Source organism: Callorhinus ursinus, unplaced genomic scaffold, assembly GCF_003265705.2.
Source record: "Callorhinus ursinus isolate GAN/ISIS: 27379988/994484 unplaced genomic scaffold, GSC_fseal_2.0 scaffold33, whole genome shotgun sequence".
In the NCBI taxonomy this organism is placed as follows: Eukaryota; Metazoa; Chordata; class Mammalia; order Carnivora; family Otariidae; genus Callorhinus; species Callorhinus ursinus.
Window position 1 is genome coordinate 4,514,926 of NW_027397095.1, and position 21,280 is coordinate 4,536,205.

At 53.7% G+C, this 21,280-nt stretch overlaps 1 protein-coding gene across 4 annotated transcripts in view; it reads left to right on the forward strand.

Moving 5' to 3' along the window:
* The first annotated feature begins 8,609 nt into the window (after window positions 1–8,609).
* The window catches only part of ELF4 (E74 like ETS transcription factor 4), a 39,475-nt gene continuing 26,804 nt past the window's right edge, over window positions 8,610–21,280 (forward strand). For 2 of the 4 annotated variants that reach the window (XM_025852463.2, XM_025852469.2), the window contains exon 1: window positions 8,611–8,886. The gene's annotated coding sequence lies outside the window, so the exon portion shown is untranslated. Of the gene's footprint in view, window positions 8,887–9,102; window positions 9,192–21,280 lie in introns of those variants that run through there. The other 2 variants (XM_025852467.2, XM_025852464.2) reach the window with 2 other exon arrangements.

The following is a 21,280-nucleotide window of genomic DNA, read 5'->3' on the forward strand; positions in this document are numbered from 1 at the left end:
AGGTTGCAACCATGCAGCTCCCCCAGGGCATTCCCTGTGCGCCCCAGAAGAGCGCGCAGTGGCCGGGCTGGGACAGAAGCGCGGAGGTCTCGGTGGGGACTCTCGCCCGCCACTTCTCTCCCAGCTGCCCCACCGAGTCCTCCCCGGGAGTCCTCCCGGAGCCGCCCCTGCTCGCCTGTCGGGACGGGAGGAACGGGGGGGCGGGAGCAGGGAAGAAGGGACTGAGGGGGAAGTTTCAAGGGGTGTGCCGGGGAGGGGGGGAGGATTCTCATGAGTCAGCGGAGCGGGCTCAGTGTGACTTCATTGCTTCCCGAGAAGAGGCGCCCGGGGCAGGAGGCCGCTCAGAGTGCAGCAGCAGCAGGAGTGGAAGGTCGGAGCCCCCGGCCAGGGCGCGGGACAGAGCTCAGGGCTGGCCAGGTCGCTCGGGGCTGGGGTGGCGAGGGGAGGCCGCGCGCGGGCCAGGAAAGCTCCGGGCAGAGGCGCCGACCTCTCCTCTCCTCCTCCTCCACCCTCTTGGTCGCCAGTTCCCGCCTCGGCCCGAAACGCCGCGCAGCGCGCGTTCAGCCTGCAGGTGGCGCTGCAGAGGCGCCCTGGGCGCACTGCTGGGGGTCGGGGGTGGAGCTCAGCCCCAGCGGGGATCCCGGGCTTGGAAGGCGCGCGAGCCCAGGACGGGGCGGGGTGGGGGGGAGGCGAGGGAAAGGCGGGAGGGGCCGCCAGAACCTCCACTGCCCCTCGGGCCCCGCGCTCCAGCCCAAGAGGCGGGAGAGTCCGGAGATCCGACCTGCTGCGCTAGCGCCGCGGCGTGGGGCTGGCTCCTGCGTGCTTCTTAATAGTCCCTTGGGCCACCTCCCGGGCCCCGCAGAGCTTGGGGCGGCTCACCTTCAGCAAAGGGATTGTGGTTTAGGGGCCGTCTTTCCTCTCCGGGGATGGCGCTCTTGACCCGCGGGCAGTAGAATGGAAACTTTGAGTCGCGTCTCGGGCGTTGGGGGTGGGTTTCCCTGAACAGCCACTTTTTAGCCTGGCTCCCCTAAGACCCAGAATGCATCTCCTGCACAGGGATAGACTGGGGCTGGCGCAGGGGTGCAGTCTGGAACCAGGGCTCAGCCTAGGTGAGGAGCAGGGGTTCAGCTTTGGGCTGGATGTAGGATGTAGTTTCCGCGCGTCTCAATCCAGTCTTTGGCAGCTTTAGAAGCAAAAAAGCTAAGAGGCCCATTTGGGGCTCAAACTTGCAACCTTGTTCTCAGTAGATAGAGCTTTGTCTTCTACCTCCTTGCAGGCCCTGAGCTCTAGAAGTCATGATGCTGCTGACCTTCCCATGTTGGTTCATGGTTATGTGGTGGCTCTTTAGTTAACATATTGAGAGTATCAAGGCACAAAAATAACCTGTGGCCAGACACCTTTAAGCTGAAAAAAAAAAAAAAAGAGTTATTGGGGGCTCCAGCCTCATCCTTTCCGGAGGCTCCAGTGGCTATTCCCATGATAACAACTTCACACAGAAATACATGGGTAGAGTGTGTCTCCTCCCATTTCTGTGCCAAGACATCAAAGCTATGCTCTGTGCTAGTATTCTGGGTGCCTCTTCTCCTCTGTCAGTCAGCCCAGCTCCCCTGCTTTCAGGATGTCCAAAGCCATCTGAGAAAGTTATCCTTAGGATTTTCCATAAAGAAGAGGAAAGGGGCAAAAAAAAAAAAAAAAAAAAAACCCAAAGGAGCCTAAACGTTTCACTGTGTTTCACTGTGTGCCAGGAGAAATACCGTCTGTCTCCCGCCCAGACCTCAGAGCCCGGGCCTCCTTCCTACAGGGCGGTGCCCAGCTATTCCTGGAAACCCCCTCCTTTTGACTAACCCCCTCCCCAAGGTGTCTCCTCCCAGAGCACGACCTAGGAAAAGGATCATATTGTCAAACTTGATGTCTCCATCCCCTCTTTCGGTCCCTAGCCTGACCAGCGGCGGTCTTCAGCCTGCCCACTCCCCTGATGCCCTCGTGCTGCCTTCTCCTCTGGGGAGCAGGGCCTGAGCTGTGGCCTCTCCCTCCAGCCTGGCCCTGTGCCCCACTAGGTGACTGCGAGAGGATCTGATATACTAATTTGTGTTAATGTGATAATGGGCGCTAATGGGGTCACGTGCTAACCACAGGCCAATTTCTAGCCGGCCTCACAGCCTCAACCCCGAGTGGAGGCTGTGGGGATGGGAATTTCAGGCTGACTAATCTCCACAGTCCGCTGGAGGGGGTGGGGGAGTGGGAGGAACCGAAGCCCCGGGACGATCCCAGAGTGCTGGTGCCTCGGTTTCAGTTTCATCCTTGGCTGACACTTTCCACCGACGAGTGGAATTGCTTTGGTTTTCCTCCAGCCCCTCTCCCCTCCCCAGCTGCCCCCCTTTTGGATCGCTAGCTTCCCTCGGCCAGTCCTTCACTTCGGAGGGGAGAGATGGGAAGATAATTTGGCAGTGATGAGGAAAAAAATGTACACGTAGACACCCTCAGACGCACAGGCTCACATACCATGCTGCCTTGCAAACACACACATGCGCACGCCCTCCACAAACACGCATGAGGGGACTTGCCACTCACATCCAAGAGTCAAGCTCACACACATGCATGTGTGCATGTGCATGCGCGCGCGCACACACACACACAACCCCCCTCCCCGCCATGGGTGCACCCTCACTCACATCTGAGAGACCCACGCAGACACACACATAGGCAGGCAAGGCCCGACAGAGACCCATCCCACACACGGACCCCCCCACACACACACACTCTCACACACAAACCAGCAGCAGCAGTCGAGTTGGATGACTTCCTCAAAAGAGGGCTGGAAAGTTTGTTTGCTGCCAACGAAGGGGCCTAGACATTCCGTGAAATGACTCATACTGCACCTTTATAGACATTAAATGTTGTATTTTTCTGGATGAAACAACAACAACAAAACCCTCGACCCCCATTGCGATGGCAGGGTGGGGAGGCTGCATTCCTATTGGGTCTCTGTCTGGTGCACGTCGTCTCTGGCTTGTCCTCGCCTCCTTGTGGAATGGGGCAATCCCCAAAGAGCAGAATCCTCTACCTGATACAAACCTCAGCCCAGAAGCGCCCCTTGGCAGGATGCGAAGTGGGTGAAATCCGGGCTCTCCAGGACCCCCTCACAGCCTCTCCCTACTCCTCTACTTCATCCCCAGACCCGAGGATCCCCAGACACCACTCTGGTGTCCCAGTCTGAGCCCTTCCTGATCTCTCCTTCCATCCAAGCATCCCATCCCCACTTCTCCTGGGTCTGTCCGAACTGCTACCTCTGAGCACAACTCCAGGGGGCGCCATTCACTACGTATATAATAGGTAGCGCCCCATGCGATGTGACTGGTGCCTCATCCATTCCCCTGAGCCTCCTCTTCCATCTGAGAAGGGAACATCCAGCTTGATAGCTGCCTGTTCCCTGCTCCTCAGCACACACAAGGGGCCACAGAAATCACTTGGTGCTCTCCTCCAGGAAAGCCTTTACATGTTGACATCCCTCTGCGCCTCCATCTCAGTCTCTGCCCCCTGGCAGCAGCCCCTTGGGCCAAGGTCCCCTTAGGCTCACTCGTTTTTTCTTACAGGCCATGAAGGGAGGCGCCTTTGGAGGGCCATTTGGGATCTCTACAAGGGCTATGGAGCACAGGGAGGCTGCCAGCCACACAAGATGGGTATTGGCCTAGCAGATGGCAGAGGCTAAGGAGTTAACTCTGGCTCCCCTGGACAGTGCCCCAAAACTCTGGATGCCCGGCTGCCTCTGATAGGTGCCCCAGGGTAAGTGCCTGCCCTTGGCCCTGATCCCAGGGACTTTTCCAAGCTGATCCCTGGCTCCAAGATAGGGGCTAGAGGCCAGTAGGATTAGACTTCAGGGGACTTGCCCTCATTTGCTGAACTCTGCTCGAAGCCACTTCTTCCTTATTTTTGGCAAATGAATCAAAAATGATTGGGTCCCTCCTCCTCCCCCCACCTCAAAAATCTCCCACCAACCCAAGGGGGCTGACCTGAAGGGCACTGAATCTATTTCCCAAACACTAGGCCCACTCCGAGCAGTGCATGCGGTGGGGACAGCACCTCTCAGCAGCCACCAAAGCCAGGATGGACATAGGGAGCACTGACTCAAGGCCTGCAGCACCTGCTAGGTCACGTTGTCATCTCACTCCAGGCAGACCCCTGAACTGCTGTCCAGCCCTTCGAGAAGTGAAACCTGGTGGTCCTCTGAAGTTTTGTAGGGGATCTTTGGTGTTGGAGCCTGTCCCAGCCAAGGCCTGCAGGGGAAATGTATAACTCTCCATTTTAATGAGAGCAGCGTGGGGTGGGGGGCCAAGTGACTTTCCAAGAGCCTCAGCCAAAGAAGGTGGCGGGCCAGATGAAAGTCATGACCTAGGAAGTCGCTCCCAACTACACCTCCCATCTGCATGCCTGTGCTTTGGCCTGGGCACACTCGCTCCCACCCCCCGTCAGCCCCCAAGATGGACCTGGGCAAGAGACGGCCATCTGGGGAAGGAACCACTTGGGTATAACCTATCTCAAGGAATTCTTATCTTGGGACACCTGGGTGGCTCAGTTGGTTAAACGGCTGCCTTCGGCTCAGGTCATGATCCTGGGGTCCTGGGATCGAGCCCCACGTGTGGCTCCCTGCTCGGCGGAGAGCCTGCTTCTCCCTCTCCCTCTGCCTGCCACTCTTCCTACTTGTGTTCTCTCTCTATCTCTCTGTCAAATAAATAAATAAAATCTTAAAAAAAAAGGAATTCTTATCTTTTGCAGCTACCCAACAATCTTTTTTTAAAAGATTTTATTTGTCAGAGAGAGTGAGCCCAAGCAGGGGGAGCAGCAGAGGGAGAAACAGACTTCCCGCTGAGCAAGGAGCCCGATGTGGGACTCCATCCCAGTAACCTGGGATCATGGCCTGAGCCAAAGGCAGATGCTTAACTGCCTGAGCCACTCAGGCTCCCAGCTACCCAATAATCTTTTTAGAAGAAACACTTTTTATGATGCTCAGTCACAACCTGGGACATAGAGATTTCTGTCTGCCATTTGGAGCTTTCTAGGGCCTTGTCGTGTAAGCCCAATAGAGGCAAATCCGGAGTTATAGAACGTATCAACAGAGGAACAGTTGCTGTTTGCACAGAAAGGATTATTAGGGGGCTTCTCAGCTTTACAAGTGGGAGGATTTCTTTTAAACTATAACTTCTCTCCTGGCTTTTGAATATGCTTTTCATTCTGAAAGTCTGATTAATGGGTGACTTTTCTAGCTTGTGTCTGTGGTGGAAAGTAAGGGCCATGGCCACAGAAACTGTGGCACTGCAGTATTTTGTTTTAGCCACAGGTTCAAATAGAATTTGTTGAGGCCAAGGGATTAAGGGGGGGGGAAGCAACCAGCCACCTTGTCTCTGAAGAACCTGGGGTGATTTGCAGACGAATGTAGGCACTGCTTGAAAGAGGGGACAAAGACAGGCTGAGAAATCTGCCAAGGTGGAAAAGCAGGTTGAACACAGGGGTGGCGAGTGAGCCGGCCCTGCACGGAATATGGGAAGGACCCAGGTTCTGAGGCTTGAGAGGACTGAATTGGAGTTGGGGAGTGGGGGTGGGGGAGGACAGGTTGGAAGGAGAGAGGCTGAGAGTGCACACTGGATGGTGCAGCGCAGCCTGGGCATCCATGGGCAACTCGAGAAGGGGAATTCCTGCCAAGTCAGGGACTGAGCCATTGGCAGAGACAGCGTGGCTGTCGTCAGGGGCAGTGATCTCAGTCGGCCAGCCCCACCTGGCTGGGGCTCACCCAACAGGCAACTGGAAGAGCGGGGAGCCAGGTGGGGAAGGGCTGGCAGGCTGGGGAGCAGCAAGGTCATCCGGAAGGGCAGCCTGGCTGACTTGGAGCCATGGAGCCGGGCAAGTCACTCCTGTGGCCCATATGGGGCTCCCCAAGGGGAGGTCAGCACAAGATTTTTATCAAGGGGGGGTGGGGCTTGCTTTGGCCGCAATTCCCAGATCCTGGGACTGTGGTTAGTTCCGAGTGGCTGGGGAAGGTGGGAACTTATGGGATTCCCACAAGTGGGCTCCAGGTCATTGGCAGGTAATCGGGCCAGTCGCCGGTTAGCTGTTAGCTGGTCAGGGCAGTGCCCTCTCCCCTGCCCTTCCCAAGAGGAAGACCTCTCCTCTGGCTTTTCCGTGCCTTGAAGCTTCAGCTCTGGTTTAAACCACAAACACTCTTAGGAGGAACCCACCATTAGTCCTCAGCACCTTCTGGCCTGGCCTTATCAGACTTTCTCCTGAGAACTGGGGATGAGAAAAGTTGAAATGAGGATGAAGATGCTGCTGAAGGTAGCTAAAACTGATTGAGGGCTTACTAGGCACTAGGCGCCACTGCCATAGACATAGGTCAACTCATTCAGTTGTCACCACTGCCTTTCTTTTCTTTTTTTCTTTCTTTTTTGTTTGTTTTGTTTTGAGAGGGATAGCAGGGGAGGGGCAGAGAGAGAATCTTAAGCAGGCTCCATGCTCAACGAGGAGCAGTGCGGATGCAGGGCTTGATCTCACGACTCTGAGATCAGGACCTGAACCAAAATCAAGACTCGCATGCTTAACTGACTGAGCCACCTAGGCGCCCAATCACCATAGCCATTCAATGTAGGTTCTTATTATTCCCAATTTAAAAATAATGTAAGTGGGCGCCTGGGTGGCTCAGTTGGTTAAGCGACTGCTTTCGGCTCAGGTCATGATCCTGGAGTCTCAGGATGGAGTCCCGCATCGGGCTCCCTGCTCAGCGGGGAGTCTGCTTCTCCCTCTGACCCTTCCCCTTCTCATGTGCTCTCTCTCTCATTCTCTCTCTCTCAAATAAATAAATAAATAAAAATTTTAAAAAAATCCTCAACTTCCTTTAAAAAAATAAAAAAATAAAAATAATGTAGGTGAAGCTCAGAGAGTTTAAGTGACTTGCCCAAAGACACACAGCTGGTAAATGGTGCAGCTGGAATAGGAAACCAGGTCTGTCTGATGTTAGGGACCATTGAACTCTTAGCAAGATGGAAAAGTATGTGTGTTTGTATCTATTAGTGAGTCTCAAGGTCAAGGTAAAGGGAGCTTAGGGATGGCTGGGACCTACCACGATTTCGATTTCGACAGGGGAGCCTCACAGACAAGAGACCAGCAGAGAACAGTGTGGCTCCAGGATCAGGAATCCCCTGGGGAAAGCATGGCCACTTAGAAAAGAAAAAAAAATGGAAATCTTCTCTTGGGGCTTATTTCAGGGACTTGGCTGTAGGTAGGCAAGAGATCTTAAGGGCCAGTGCCCCAGTCCAGCCCCTAGGTTTTCCCCCAGAAACCTATAATCTGCAGCTGCCTTCACTGCCATCATCCACCACCATTCCTGTCCCCCAGTCTTGTGCCAGGGACCATCCTCTCCCAAGGCTGGGGAAGCAGGCAGATGCTGGTGGTTGAGCAGGTTCCTGAACTTCAGGCCCTTTGGCCACCCCTGCCCTTCAGAGGGCCTTCCTCCTCTGGGGCCCCTTCAGCTTTCCTGCTTTCTGCCAAGGAGCTGCCAGGGCTGAGGCTTGGATGGGCCCTTCCTCTAGACCATGTAGAACCATAAGAAGTGACTATTTCCAGCCATCTCCCTCATAGATCCTCCTAGCTATGGGACCCGGTGGCGTGTGGGGGCTTGTATGGATGCCGGGGCAGGTCAGAGAGGGTAAGGGGGAGATAGAATGGGAGACTGGGGTTCATATGGATGCCCCAAACAGGGCAGCTTGGCTTTGGAGAGAAGGGGGGCATGAGCTTTTTCCCAGCACCCCAACTCTGGCTGCCTCTGCACCTGCTGTGGCAGTCCCGCTCCCCCCCACCCCAGCCCTTCCCCTAATTCATGTCTGCCTGGTCTCCCCCACCAGAAGCCCTAGGCTCGACTTCCCTAAGAAGTCCCCCAAACTCTCCAGTCACCCCCAAGCACACGATGAGGCATTTGGCCCAGGATTCCGCAGTGTTTGGAATCTAGCTCCTGAATTGTATCCTCTGGGCATCTCCTGGCCTCACCAACCGCTCCGCCCGCCCTCGTCCTCCCATCAGGTCCGCACACAGCAGGCGCTCAATAATCTGGAGTGCAAGGGTGTGGGCCAAAGGCGTCAAGCCAGTGGCGTGTGCAGGCCGAGGGGGGTGGACATAGCCATCCAGGGTCCCCGGGGAATAGATTTTTCTCCGAGGCATTGTGTGGGGGCTTCCCGCCGGGAAGGGCCCCCACAGGGAGCCGAGAGCCCCGGCCCGCCGCGTGCTAGCAGACTGAGGGGCGAGGGCCAAGAAAGGGGTGCGCGACGTGGGCTCTGCAGGGGCCCTGCTCTCGCGGTCCCCGGGGGCGAGCGAGCCGTGAGGGGAAGGAGAGGCCGCGCGGGCCCCTGGCACGGCTCCCCCTGCCGTGCTGGCGACCGCGGCGGGCCGGGGGTGGAGGGGCGCTGTTTCCACCAAGACGCCTCGTCCCTCCCTCGATCCCTCACCCACCCCGCCCGCCCGCCCCGCGGTCCCTCCCGTCGGTCCCTCCCTCCGGCTCTTCCCTCCCTCCCGCCCTGCCTCCTTCGCGCCCGCCCCAGCCGCCGCCTGAGGGGACGTGTGTGTCTCTAGTGCAATTTCCCCTTTCGCTCGGGTGTCTCAGTGCAGGTCTCCGCCGGCTCGCGCCCCCTCCCCGGGCGCCCCCGCCGCCCCCTCCCTCGGCGTGGCCCTCCCCGGCGGCCACCCAGGTCCCCCCCGCACTCCACCCCGCCCCCCGGAGTCGTTTTATCAGGGGCGCCGCCGTCTCACCTGGTATTTGCATCTCGCCCTCCAACTTGCCATTGGCGGCGCGACGTGTGGGAGAGCCCTGCGCCTCGCCCGCCCGGACCAGCCTGCCCCGGCGCCGAGGTGAGTCACGGACGCGGGGCCGCGGGGGCAGGCGGGCAGGGAGGAAAGAGGGAGGGAAGGAGGGAGGGGGACGGTGGCCCCGGCGGCCGCGGGGACCGACCGGGCGCCACGCTCAACTTCCACTTCTCCTTTCGCCGGCGCCGAGATCCCGGCGCCACTGGCCCGGCCCGGCTTCTGAGGGGAGAAGGCGGGCTGGGGGGGGGGGGGGGCGGGACGCAGCTGGGGACCCTCGCCTGGGCCCCCGGAGCGGGGAGGGGACCGCAGCGACTGACCCCAGCCCGGCGACCGAGCCCACTCGGCCTCAGGTACGTCGATGGCGCCGGTTCTTCGAGCCTTCGGGGACCTCGAAAAGTTTGCCTGAGGGCGGGATCGGGGACGCTGGGGCCCCGGCGTGTCGGGGTTGGGGGCCCAGGGAATGGTGGGAGAGCCGCGGCGTGTTGAGTCCCGCCCTTGCCTCGCCCCACCGCGTGTGTGTTGGGGAACCCGGGCTTCTGAGGTGGGGTTAGAAACGGAATCGAATTCCCAAGCCAGGGTGGGAGGCCAGTTTTCCCGCGCCCCGGGCCGTGGGGGTTCCGTGACAGGGCCGATCGTGGCAGAAGGCCCCCAAAAGCGCGGTGCTCGAGGGCGGGAGGTCAGACCGTGCGGTGGCGGGGCAGCCAGATTGATCGGGCGGCCCCTAGCGCCTCTGGGGCCAGGAGCCTTAGTGTAAAGCGCACACTCACTAGTGTAAAGCACGCACGCGCGCGCGCGCGCACACACACACACACACACACACACACCCCTATGACTTGGATAATTGGATCGCCAAAATCGAGACCTCTTGGCAGGGGCCAGAGTTTCCGTGTGAGCAAGACGCCAGCCTTCCCGCTCCCGCGTTCCCGCTCTCCCGGTTTCTCCCGCCTCTCGGTTCCTTCCTCTGCTGCCGGCGAGGCGACTGAGCGGCCGCACAGCGCGGGGTGCCCTGCCGGCAGCGCCTTGCTTTGGGGAACTGCTGAGGCGGTGTCCGCTTTACGAATTTCTCGTCCCTCCACCGCACCCTAACTCTGCTGCCCTCTCCTCAGGACTGTGTGTAGGGACATGGCCTTCCTGACCAGAGTCACCTCCTGACCCCTTGGTACCTCGGCTCAGCCAGGTTCTCCCTGGCTGCCCCCCCCACCCCCGCTGTGGGATTTGATGGCAGTTTGATTCCTGCCCCTCATCCCTATGCCCGAGATAGAGGCCTGTCTGGTCCTGCAGCTTCTTCTGGTTAATGTTTGACAGTTCATTGTGGCTAATCATTTTAATTAGCTCTTAAAGTGGGGAGGAACAGTTAACCTTGGACTTCTCGATTTTGGCCTGGTGGGGCCTCAGATGGGAGGAGTGCTAGGGAGGTGGGGAGGTAGGAGCGGAAGTGAGGTCACCACCCCAGGGCCTGAGCCACCGCTGCTTGGCCCCAACAGCTGGTGGGCACGCCCATTGGGGACTCACCCCCTGCAAGCTGACCCCTGGCCGGAGTGCCAGGTTGGAGAGGGGTGAAGGGAACAGATCTAGCTCTCCCCTTGGGGGGAGATCAGACACTTTGGCACTAAATATGCCTAGGAAACACGTATGCCGGGTAAGAATGCAAATCCCTCTTCGCAGTTAGTTACACAGGGTTTTACCGGTTAGAAGGCACTTTCTTCAACCATTGATTCAGTGGACCCAGAGCAGAAACAGCCTAGCGGGGGAGCTATCTTGAGTTAAGTCAAAGACTTAACTATCTTGGAGGACTTGTTATCCTGGCCCTTGTGGGGAAGAGGCTGCCTTGCATGTGGTTGTTTCTGGGGCTGGGTTGTGTTCAAAGCCTGGGATGTTTGGGGGGGGGCTGTTGAGCAGGCTCCACGTTGCCACCCTCACCCAGCCTCTAGCTGTGAGCCGAAGGAGTGGCTTGTTTGCAACTATGTCTGGCATTCCTCCCACTGCTGCACTGTTTGCTCGGTGGTTACTCAGGAACTGGCGCCCACCCCTGGACAAGCTGGGGGCCTGAAACCCGCTCTCCCCCTGACTGGTGCAAAGTGGTGGTACAGTGGCTTCTGTCTTCTCTGTCCTATGTTGGGATCTAAAAATGAGGGTGTTGTGGTCTGTCATTCATAGGCCTGATTAATAGACTATCCAAAATGCCCCTGGCCTGCAAAATTCAGGGCTTTTGTCTCTCAAGAGGCCCAGCCAGGCGCAGGCTGAGGGGATTGCTTTCCCAGGGAAATCCCTGCTCCTAAGCTTGGCCTTGGGCCTTGCTGCCCCCCACCCCCACCCCCACCTTTCTCATTTTACCTTCCATCCCTAGAGCCAGACTGTCTGGGTCTAAAACCCAGCTTTGTTATTTACTAGCTATGTGATCCCAGGCAATTGTATGCCTCAGTTTCCCCATTTGTCAAATGAGCCCTACCTCATAAGGTTGCTCCAAAGATCAAATACATCAATAAACATAAGCTGTTTATTAGAATAGTATATGGCACATAGTGAGCATGAACCAACATTATGGTATTAATCTAATACAGTGCCTAAAACTCATTCCACTCAACAAACGTTTGCCAAGAGCCAGTCCCCGTAGCAGTCATCAGTGAAGTGGCAGTGAGAAAATATGGAGGTGAAGAAGATGCCACATGCCTTCCAGGATTGTGTGTAGCTTCTTTTGTAGGCCAGAGTTGGGGTGCAGGGTGTGGGAGGGAGCCAGGGAGAGCGTCTAGGTCATCTATATAAATAACCATAATTCTAAGCCAGGCTGGAATACTTGAGCTTTGTGGGGAGCCAGGCATCCCAGACTTGGAGGCTTCTCCTTGCCTGGGGACCCCAGCGGGTTTCTGGTCTGGATGCACCTTCTGAACTGCTTTGGGAATTGGATGAATGACGGGGAAAGGGAGACCTGCTTCCTTCGTGGGCTGCAAATGGCATGATTCGTTGGGTCCCAGGGCAGGACAGCATTACTTAGCGCCACCCCCCAAACACCCCTCTGGCCCTCTGGCACACCCCCACCACCTCCCGGAGGTTCCCTGCTGAGCTGGGAAGGGCTTAGGGCAGCCTTCTCTTCTCAAGCTTGGGCCTGACCCCAGCCTTGGCTTGGTTATCTCTCCAGGATTTCTAAGCTGCAAAGAGGTTTCTGGCTTCACTGCCAATTTATTCCCTTTGTGGTTCTCAGACTGAAAACTAGTTCTGCAGGGGAGAAAGGAAACTCATCCGAGGTACCCAGAATCCCATGGGCACTTTCCTAGAGGTCAGGGGCTTTTCTCATCAACACCAACCTGCCTGCAAATCTCTGGCCGCTGAGCCTCGCATGGCTGGTAATCGTGGCCTCGCCAGTAATGCCCTCTAGCTTGGGCCCCAGTGCTGGTTGCCAAGGAACTGCTAGTCGGGGTGCTCGTTGAGGGTTCTGACCTCACAGGGGCTGCTGAGTTTCAATTCAACAGCCATTTATTAACACCTACTGTGTGCCCAACCTGTGCTAGGCACTGTGGAGGAGACGAGTGAAGGAGGTGGTGGGGGAAAGATGACTAAGACACTGAAACAATCAGAGGCGAGGACAGGCAGCCAGGTCAGTGGCTGGTCAGGTGCTAATTGTGCTCCTTGGAGCAGGGGCCAGAGGCAGCCAGGGCTCTGAGGTCGGCAGCTGGAGGAGGGAGGGAAGGCTTTGTGAGGGCCGAGGCTCGAGCTAGACCTTGAAGGGAGGGGGGGTGGGGCGGCGCGGGGGAGATTTGGCTGGGCCCAAAAGGGAGAAAAGACGCCTTTCTCTGTCTTCCCTGGCCACAGACTGACCTTCGAAGCCTGGATAATTGTTTGGCAAATGCATGTCACATAAAAGACCAGGTCAGCCAGTGTGGGTGGCTCAGAGCAAACCCCCCAATCTCCACTCCAGGAGATAGAAAGTGGCCGGCCTGGACCAGGAGCTGAGGGAGCCCAGCGTGTATTGATAAGACACAAAGGATAGGCAGGCTTCCCTGCCACCCAAGCTGAGGGGATTTCATTTTGAGCTCCCCACCCCCACCAACACACACACACACACACACACACACACACACACACACGCGCGCCCTGGGGGAGGCGGGTGGAGAGAGGGGAAGAGAGGTAGAGGGCACCAAAGGGAAGGAAAACCAAAGCACCAGTGGTGTTCACAGCGGGCATGGGCGGTTGGATCCCACCTTTCCCCAGAGGTCTGGGATTCCTCTGAAAGCCGGCAGGTTCAGGTGGAGAACAGAGATTTTCATTTCTTCAGTGGGAACCCAAGAGTCTAGAGAGTCCCACTGTCCAGACCACCCAGGCAAGGGCAAGGGCAAGGACTAGCCATGTATTTGTTCTGCTGCTTCTGTGTCTCCCATGGCTGAGTGTGGAGGGGAACTGGGCTCTTATTGAGTTTAACTGGAGAAAAACACCCAGACACACACATATCCTCCCCTCCCCCACATCATTTTTCCTCTCTCACTGCCCTCTTTCCCTGCCCCCCCCCCCAGCACGTTGCAACACCACAGGGACACACCAGAGTGCCCTGGCTTCTTGGCTGGGGAGTCATGTCCTAAGGTGAGTTTTTTGGCAGAGACCCCAACATTCTATAGGAGGAGAAGGAGGCTCAGGGAAAGGTGTTTCATGCAGGAGGTTCTGCAAGGGAAAGTGCTGGAACATTTCTTAAACCAAGAAGAAGAAAGAGGTTAAGCAGCTTGCCCAGGTTGAGCAAGCTTGGCCTTAGATTCCCACCTTCCTGATGGACCATTTTATTGTCCCACTGCTGGTACTCCCTGCTTCTCAGTCCATCTGCCCTTCCTGAAGCTTCCTTTCCTCTTCCAGTCTAACCTAGTATCCTTCCAGAGATGTGTTCTCACTCCAGACCTACCGCTTACTGACTGTGTGAGTATGGGCTAGTCCCTTAACCGCGCTGGGTTCCAGTGCCCACCTCACAGGGTCGCAAGGAGGATTAAATGAGAGACTGCACGTAGGGCACTCCGCATGGTGCCTGGCGCACAGTTACCGCCCCACGGGTGCTAGCTGTTGTGATGCCCGTGACTATTCTTGCTGTCACTTCCCTTCACACACCCTTGGCTTTGCCAACTCCAGGGATCAACTGCTTCTCTGGCAGCATTGGCAGGGCCTGCCATACCCATCCCTGAAACGGAGAGGGAGATTTTCCTTATCTTCCTGCTAACGCTTTGTTAAGTCTGCCCCCACACAGGAGAAGGAGGGGACCCGGAAGAAGAAGTGTGTGTGGAATAGTCTTTCCGAGTGGCAGGCAGTGGTGCAGTGAAGAGCAAAACTCAAGTCCTTAATGTTTTTATTAACATTGCCATCTTTATCTTTTCGCCACTCTCATCTTGAGTATCATTTGCTGCAGGAATAAGAAGTTGGTTCCTTTGAGAGAAGGCCTCATGTTGCACCCCTGGCAAGAATTTAGCAACCATTGGTCTGTTGTTATTACCCTGCTGAGTGTAGAATTCTAGGAGCCAACTGACGAGCCACTCCCCACTTTCTCTGTCCTTTTACTAGAATTAGATGATGCGTCCATTCTGGGCCAATGCCCAGAGGCGTTGGGTTGGAGCTGGGGCACTGCGTTTGCCCAGATGAGTTCCCGGGGGGCGGTGCACCATCCCCATTCGAGGCCTCCCTGAAAGTACTTTGGAGGTTCCATCCGCTGTCAGATGGCTTGTGTTTGCCCAGGAAAAACTGGACCACCCATGGACCACCCCTGAGCCACTTCACTCAGTCCCTTGGTCTCCTCCCCTCAGGTTAGAACTGCTAGGCCTTGGGGGATGGGAGAGTGGGTAATTAGTCTTAACCTCCCCAAATTCCTGATGACCTGATAGCAAGGAGGTACTTAGACATAGATTTAGGAGATAATTTGTCTTTTTCCCATAATACCCCCAGAGGATAAAAGAAGCTAGTTCAGCTTTGCTGATTCTGTGAGAATCCATGCACAGAAAACACTTATCTCATTACATTAGCTGACCACGTTCTTGGTGCCACACTGATCAAAAACAAAACAAAACAAAACAAAACAAAAACCACCACAGCAGGCCCAGCCTCCTGCTCTGAAGGATCTGAACCCAATTCTAGAGCTGTAGTAATACACATGCACTTAGCCCCATAGTGGGCTATTTGCATATTGTAATATGGTTACCATTGTAATGATAATTAGCACCTCTATCATGGTACCTAATTATCCTTTCTTTCTAGTGATTAAAGAGCAATTCAAGACTGTGCGGGATTAAGAGACTCTAGCAAGTTTTATGATTATAATACAATATTGTTAGCTATATTTACTATTCTGTTTATTAGAGCTCTAGGGCTTATTTACTACTCATTGTAATAGTTTGCATTTTCTAGAGTTTTATATAATGGAATCATATACCATGTACTCTCTTTTTGTATGGCTTCTTTCATTCGACATATTTAAGATCCGTCCATGTTGTTATATGCATCCATATTTCATTCCTTTTTATTGCTAGGTAGCATTCCGTTGTATGGAGATACCACACATTATTTATTCATCAGTTGATGGACATTTGGTGGCTTCCCCCCCCCCCATGTTTGGCTATTACAAACAAAGCTGCTATGAACATCTGTGTACAAATCTTTCCATAGCTATATATGTCCTTTTCTCTTGGTTAAATACCTAGGAGTGGAATAGCTGAATCATACAATAGTTGTAGGTTCAACTTTTTAAGAAACTGTCAAACTGTTTTTCCAAAGTGGTTGTACTATTTTACATTCCCGCCAGTAGTGTGTGAGTTCCAGTTACTCCGCGTCCTCACCAATACTTGGTGAGTCTTTCTAATTTTAGCCCTTGTAATTAGTGTGCAGTGGTATCTCATTGTGGTTTTAATTTGTCCTTCCCTAATGATGTACTTACTTGTCACCAATATATCTTCTTTGGTGAGGTATCTGTTTAAATATTTTGCCTATTTTTAAATTGTTTGTTTTTCTTGTTGAGTTTTGAGAGTTCTTTATATATTCTGGATACAAGACCTTTATCAGATGATACGTGCTTTGTAAAGGTTTTCTCTGAGTCTGTGACTTGCCTTTTCATTCTCTTCATAGTGTCTTTTGAGGAGCAGAAGATTTTAATATCAATGAAGCCCAACGAATCAATTTTTACTTTTGTGGATCATACTTTTTACTTTTATGGATCATACTTTTGGTATGGTAAAAGATCCATACTGTTAGGGATCATACTTTTGGGCTAGGTGAAGAACCTAGCCCAAGTTCACAAATATCTTGTCTTAATGTTTTCTTTTATAAGTTTTATAGTTTTAGACTTTACATTTTGGTCTTTGATCCGTTTTGAGTTAATTTTTCTACATAGCGAGAGGTGTGAATTCACATTCATTTTTTTCTTTTTACGTATGGATATCCAATTATTCTAGTACCGTTGGATGGAAAAGCTATTGTCAGGCTCCTGCAGTTGTCCTTATATATGTGGGCTTATTTCTGGACTCCGTATTCTGTTTTTTTTTTTAAGATTTTATTTATTTATTTGAGAGGGAGAGTGAACGAGAGAGAGCACATGAGCAGAAGGAGAGGGAGAAGCAAGCTCCCTGCTGAGCAGGAAGGCCGATGTGGGGCTTGATCCCAGGACCCTGGGATCATGACCTGAGCAGAAGGCAGACGTTTAACCAACTGAGCTACCCAGGCACCCCTGTTCTCTCTCTCTCTTTTTTTAAGATTTTATTTATTTATTTATTTATTTGAAAGAGAGAGAGAGAGAGAGAGAGCGCGCGCGGGCGCGCACACGTGCATGAGTGTGGGGGGAGGGACAAAGGGAGAGGCGAGGGAGAAGCAGGAGAGCCCAAGGTAGGGCTCTATCTCAGGACCCTGGGATCATGACCTGAGCTGAAGGCAGACATTTAAGGGACTGAGCCACCCAGGCGCCCCTCTATATTCTGTTCTGCTGATTGATCTGTTTATCTTTCCACCAATGCCAACTTTTTGATTACTGTAACTTTATAATCATTTTTGAAAACAGGTGGTGCTAGCCCTCCAACTTTGTTCTTTTTCAAAGTTGTTTTTTGCCTATTTTAATTCTTTTGCAATTTCATATGAATTTTAGAATAAGATTGTCAGTATCATTTTCTTTTAATACTTGAATTTATCCTATTTACAGTAATTGCTATAACAGATATGTTTGGCTGTGCTTTTGTGATATTTTATAATCATGGGTGACCCTGATATAACTGTTACTTTAGCAGATGCATTATCTTTTCATTGATATTCTTCAGCTGAAGAGTTCCATAAGTTTACAAACTTATGTATTTGCAAAGTAAGACTATTTATTATTTGCCCTTCATTTATGAACCATGTTTGGTGACTGGGTCCATGATTATCTGCTCTGTACATCATTTTATAGATGCCAGTCATATCCCTTTCCAACCTTTTCTGTCTAAACAACATAATACCTCTTTTTTAAAAAGTTTGTCTTCGGGGCGTCTGGGTGGCTCATTCGGTTAAGCATCTGACTTCAGCTCGGGTCATGATCTTGGGGTATTGGGATCACGCCCCACGCCGGGCTCTGTGCTCGGCAGGGAGTCTGCTTGTCTCTCTGCCTCTCCCCCCACTGGTGCTCTCCCTCTCTCTCTCAAATAAATAAATAAAATCTTTTAAAAAAACAAAGAGCTTTTCTTCATATAATTACCATCACACCCCATTCTTTTTTCTTTAAAGATTTATTTATTTATTTATTTCCCCCGAGAGTGAGTGAGTGAGCATGCAAGCCGGGGGCGGGGGTGTGGGAGAGGGAGAGGAATTTAGAATCCCAAGCAGGACTCCCCGCTGAGCGTGGAGCCAATCACGGGGCTTGATCACAAGACCCTGAGATCATGACCCTAGCCTAAATCAAGAGTCAGACTCCTAACCAACTGAGCCACCCAGGCACCCCACACACCCTGTTCTTCTGAATCATTTTAGGTCTTAGATCTGATCCAGAATCATGATACCTTTCCAGAGAGTCCAGTGATCAGATCAGCACCTAATACTCCCAGGGTGGAAACACTGTGGTTTTGTACAAAGAGAGATGACCTGATTGATCATCAACCACCTTCTTGATGCAGCTTGGAATAAATGACTCTAGCTGGTATATGTTTCCCCAAACAGAGACAGGGAGCAAGAATGGTCAAGTAGTGTTTGAGGCTGGGGACCTTTGTCCCCCAACTCCATCCCTATCCCCACCCTTAGACTGTAGCCTTAAAGATCTGTCAGCACCTGGGAGGGCATGCATTCTTTGTATATTTTCATCATCTCTATCTGCAGCCTATGGAGACAGGAATGAGGTGCCTTGGTCCCACGGATTTGACTGCCTGTTGGGGAAGCAAGATACACACATGAAATTAAAGAGCAGGTCAAGCCTGTGTGGCATTAAGAGATCTTATGGTCGAATTTGGGCTACCAGCATTTAGGAAAAGGGGGCTCCATAGGTGTGCACTCTACTTGTCAGGGTATAACCAGTTCAAGGGGTCTGGGGACCTTGGTTGGGACCTTGCTGGATGGGCATTATTTGATGAACCAAAACATAGCAGCAAGGGCATGGCTGGCCTGAGAAACTCCGTGAATGAGGCTGGAATGTTCCCTCAGGGGACCATGAGGAGACCACTGGGCTTCAAGCCCAGGCTTGAGTTGGGAAATCATGGGAAACAAGGCTGAGTAGGTAGGGTGGGGTCAGACTGTGAAGGACCTTTGGAGACCAAGCAGATGAGTTTGGACTGGAAAGCTCTGCCGAGTACAGCTGGTATGGCCACAGCCATAGATCTGAATGCGTGCCCTGGGGTAGGAGCTGGCGCCGGCGCAAAGGCTGAGGGAGGAGCTAGGCAGAGGCATGGCCACGACTGGAACTTCATCTTCCTCACACCCAGTCAATGCACTTTCTCCTGCACCGGGCCTAGTTGTTAGCTTTTCCAAGGCTTTCACAGCCACTCCATACAGCTTCCTAACGGCCTACAGGCAGGGGGAGTAGGTGGTGCAGGCCAGATCGCCCCATGGTTAATGGTGTGAGGGGAGGCAGAACCACTGAGAAATACCCACCTGGCTTACCTACCTACTGGTCTGCCCCACTGTTGCCCCGGAGCCACTCTCTAGACTAAGGCAGGGTAGCTCCAGATGGCCTTTCTCAATGAAAATGTGTTAAGGATAGAGGTGACACATTAACCTAATATCACCCACTAACACATTAACACTAAATGGTTTGTGATTTTTCAGAGTGGTGGGGAAGTCATTCCTGGGGAGATGGGATGGTGGCCTGTGGAGTCCTGGCCACTACTAGGGTCAGTCAGAAGAGCTCTGGGTAGCATGAGGTCTATAGTGGAGAGGGGGGCAGGAGGCCCAAGGCTGTGAGAGCCATGTGACTAGGCATGCCTGTGGTTACATAGCCCATTAATGGCAAAATTGCCTTAGCAGAGGTTTTCCAAACTTTCCCACCCAAGTGCCCCAGACTATTGATTTATATCCTAGAGGTCTAGAAGGACACAGTCTCGTAAATTTCTTTGAAGTATGGCATTTTATCATAAGTGTGAATGTTGCAATCTACTGCCTAAATATATTTTCATTGATTTATCAGCAAACAGCATGGAAGCTCCTGAAAGATGCACTGGGTTGGGACTGTGGCTTTGATTCCTGCTGTGTGGCTTGGTCAGCTTTAGCAAGCAGGCCCTGTCCCTGTGAGACCGGCTTCTGGACAGGTCAGAACTTACACTTTCGGGATCTTCGCCCAAAGTGCTGGAAGGCATGTCCATCACCTACAGCGTGTTCGTTTGCCTGCTGTCCCCATCCCTGTCCCCCTCCTTGGTTCAAACTTATTTGATGGAAAAATCTAAGCCCTTGTGTCCCCAGGGAAAGTCGTTGGACTTGCTCAGTGGTTAGCTCTGGCCTTATCCCAGCCTTTGGTGGGTGAACAGATCCCAGGGTGGGATGGAGACAGTGTGGGGCTCATGAGACTCTGAAGTAGGCATGGGTTAGCTGAGGCTGTGGCCACAGATTCCCTAGCCTTCCCTCCTCCACCATGCTCAGCCTGTGGCCCCTCATTTGGTCCCACCTTCAGCTTGGAGTATTTACAGTACTTCCAGTTAGAAAAAAGAAAACCTGCCTGTACTCTCAGAGCCTAGCATTGCCCCTGCTCATCTCTTGGTGGCTGAGAACAGAAGAGCCGTCAAGGCCTCCAGGCCAAAGTTATCCTTCTCAGTGACCCAGGCACCTCATTCCTGTCCCCATAGCCTGCAGATAGAGATGATGACAATATACAAAGAATGCCTGCCCTCCCCCAGCTTGGGCAAGGTGGATAAAGCACTATGAATATTCAGGTTTCACTCTGGCAGGCAGCAAGCCTTCATCCACACCCCCCCCTGCCAGCCAGGGGTGCAAGGGGGGTTCCAGACTCGAGTGCCTGGAGTGACGAAACCACAGCAGGTACGGCCCTGGGCAGGCTGTCTGGGCTGGGCGGGGCGGGGCAGCCTGCTGGGTGAGGCCCAGATTCCCCAGGCTGATAAGACAGCCTGTAAACACCCAGCAAGGGGAGGGGGCAGAGGGCAGGCGACCAGATGGCAGGAGAAGGGGGGAACCGGAGCCCAGGGCTAGCGGCAGGAAGTGGGGCTTGATGTGGAAACATCCTGTCCTGCGGGGGCTAGACCATTGGCCATCAGCGGTCACTCCCTCCACCAAGGAGGCAAGCTCAGCACAAGGTGGGGCTGCCTGGGCACCAGGCCGAGAACCTGGTTCCCCACATCTCCAGAGAACATGATTAATGGGTCTCTGTTATGGGTTATACTACGACCTAACACTCCTGGTGGGGGGGAATCGGGACCAAGCTACCTGCCCCCCCCCACCACCACCACCATGGAGAAACTCAGCAGTGGACTTGTCTGGGAGTATCTGACTCTCACAGGGAAGTCCTGGTCATCACTATCAGTGAGGAGCATCGATTGGAACGCCTAATTATGTCCAGGACCTCCTGCAGCCGTCTGAGAAGAAGCACACATTTGATGCGCCGTTCTGTTTCATCTCATAGTGCTTTCTAATTAGAACCTTAGAGGGTCAGAGCTCGTGGGGCCTTTCGCAAGGGAGCGCCAGACTCATTCAGTTAACTCTACAGACAGGGACACTGGGATCCAGAGAGGGGCACTTGGTGACGCTCATGGCAGACCTAAATTAAAGCCCCTGGTCTACAGCATTTTCCACTGCCTACTTACCCTGTTGCTTTAGGTCCCACCACCAGCCCTCATGCATGGCTGGTTGGTCCTGCTTCGCACACTCGCCCAACCTCAGCATTTATCCTTGCTTAGGGTTGTGGGGAGGCTGATAGGAGGGAAGTGCCTCAAAATCAGAAATCAGAAGTCTGGAGTCTGGCCTGAACTGCTCTGTCAACTTGCACGTGGCCTTGAGTGAGCTGCTGCCCCTCTCTGGGCCTCATTTTGTTTGT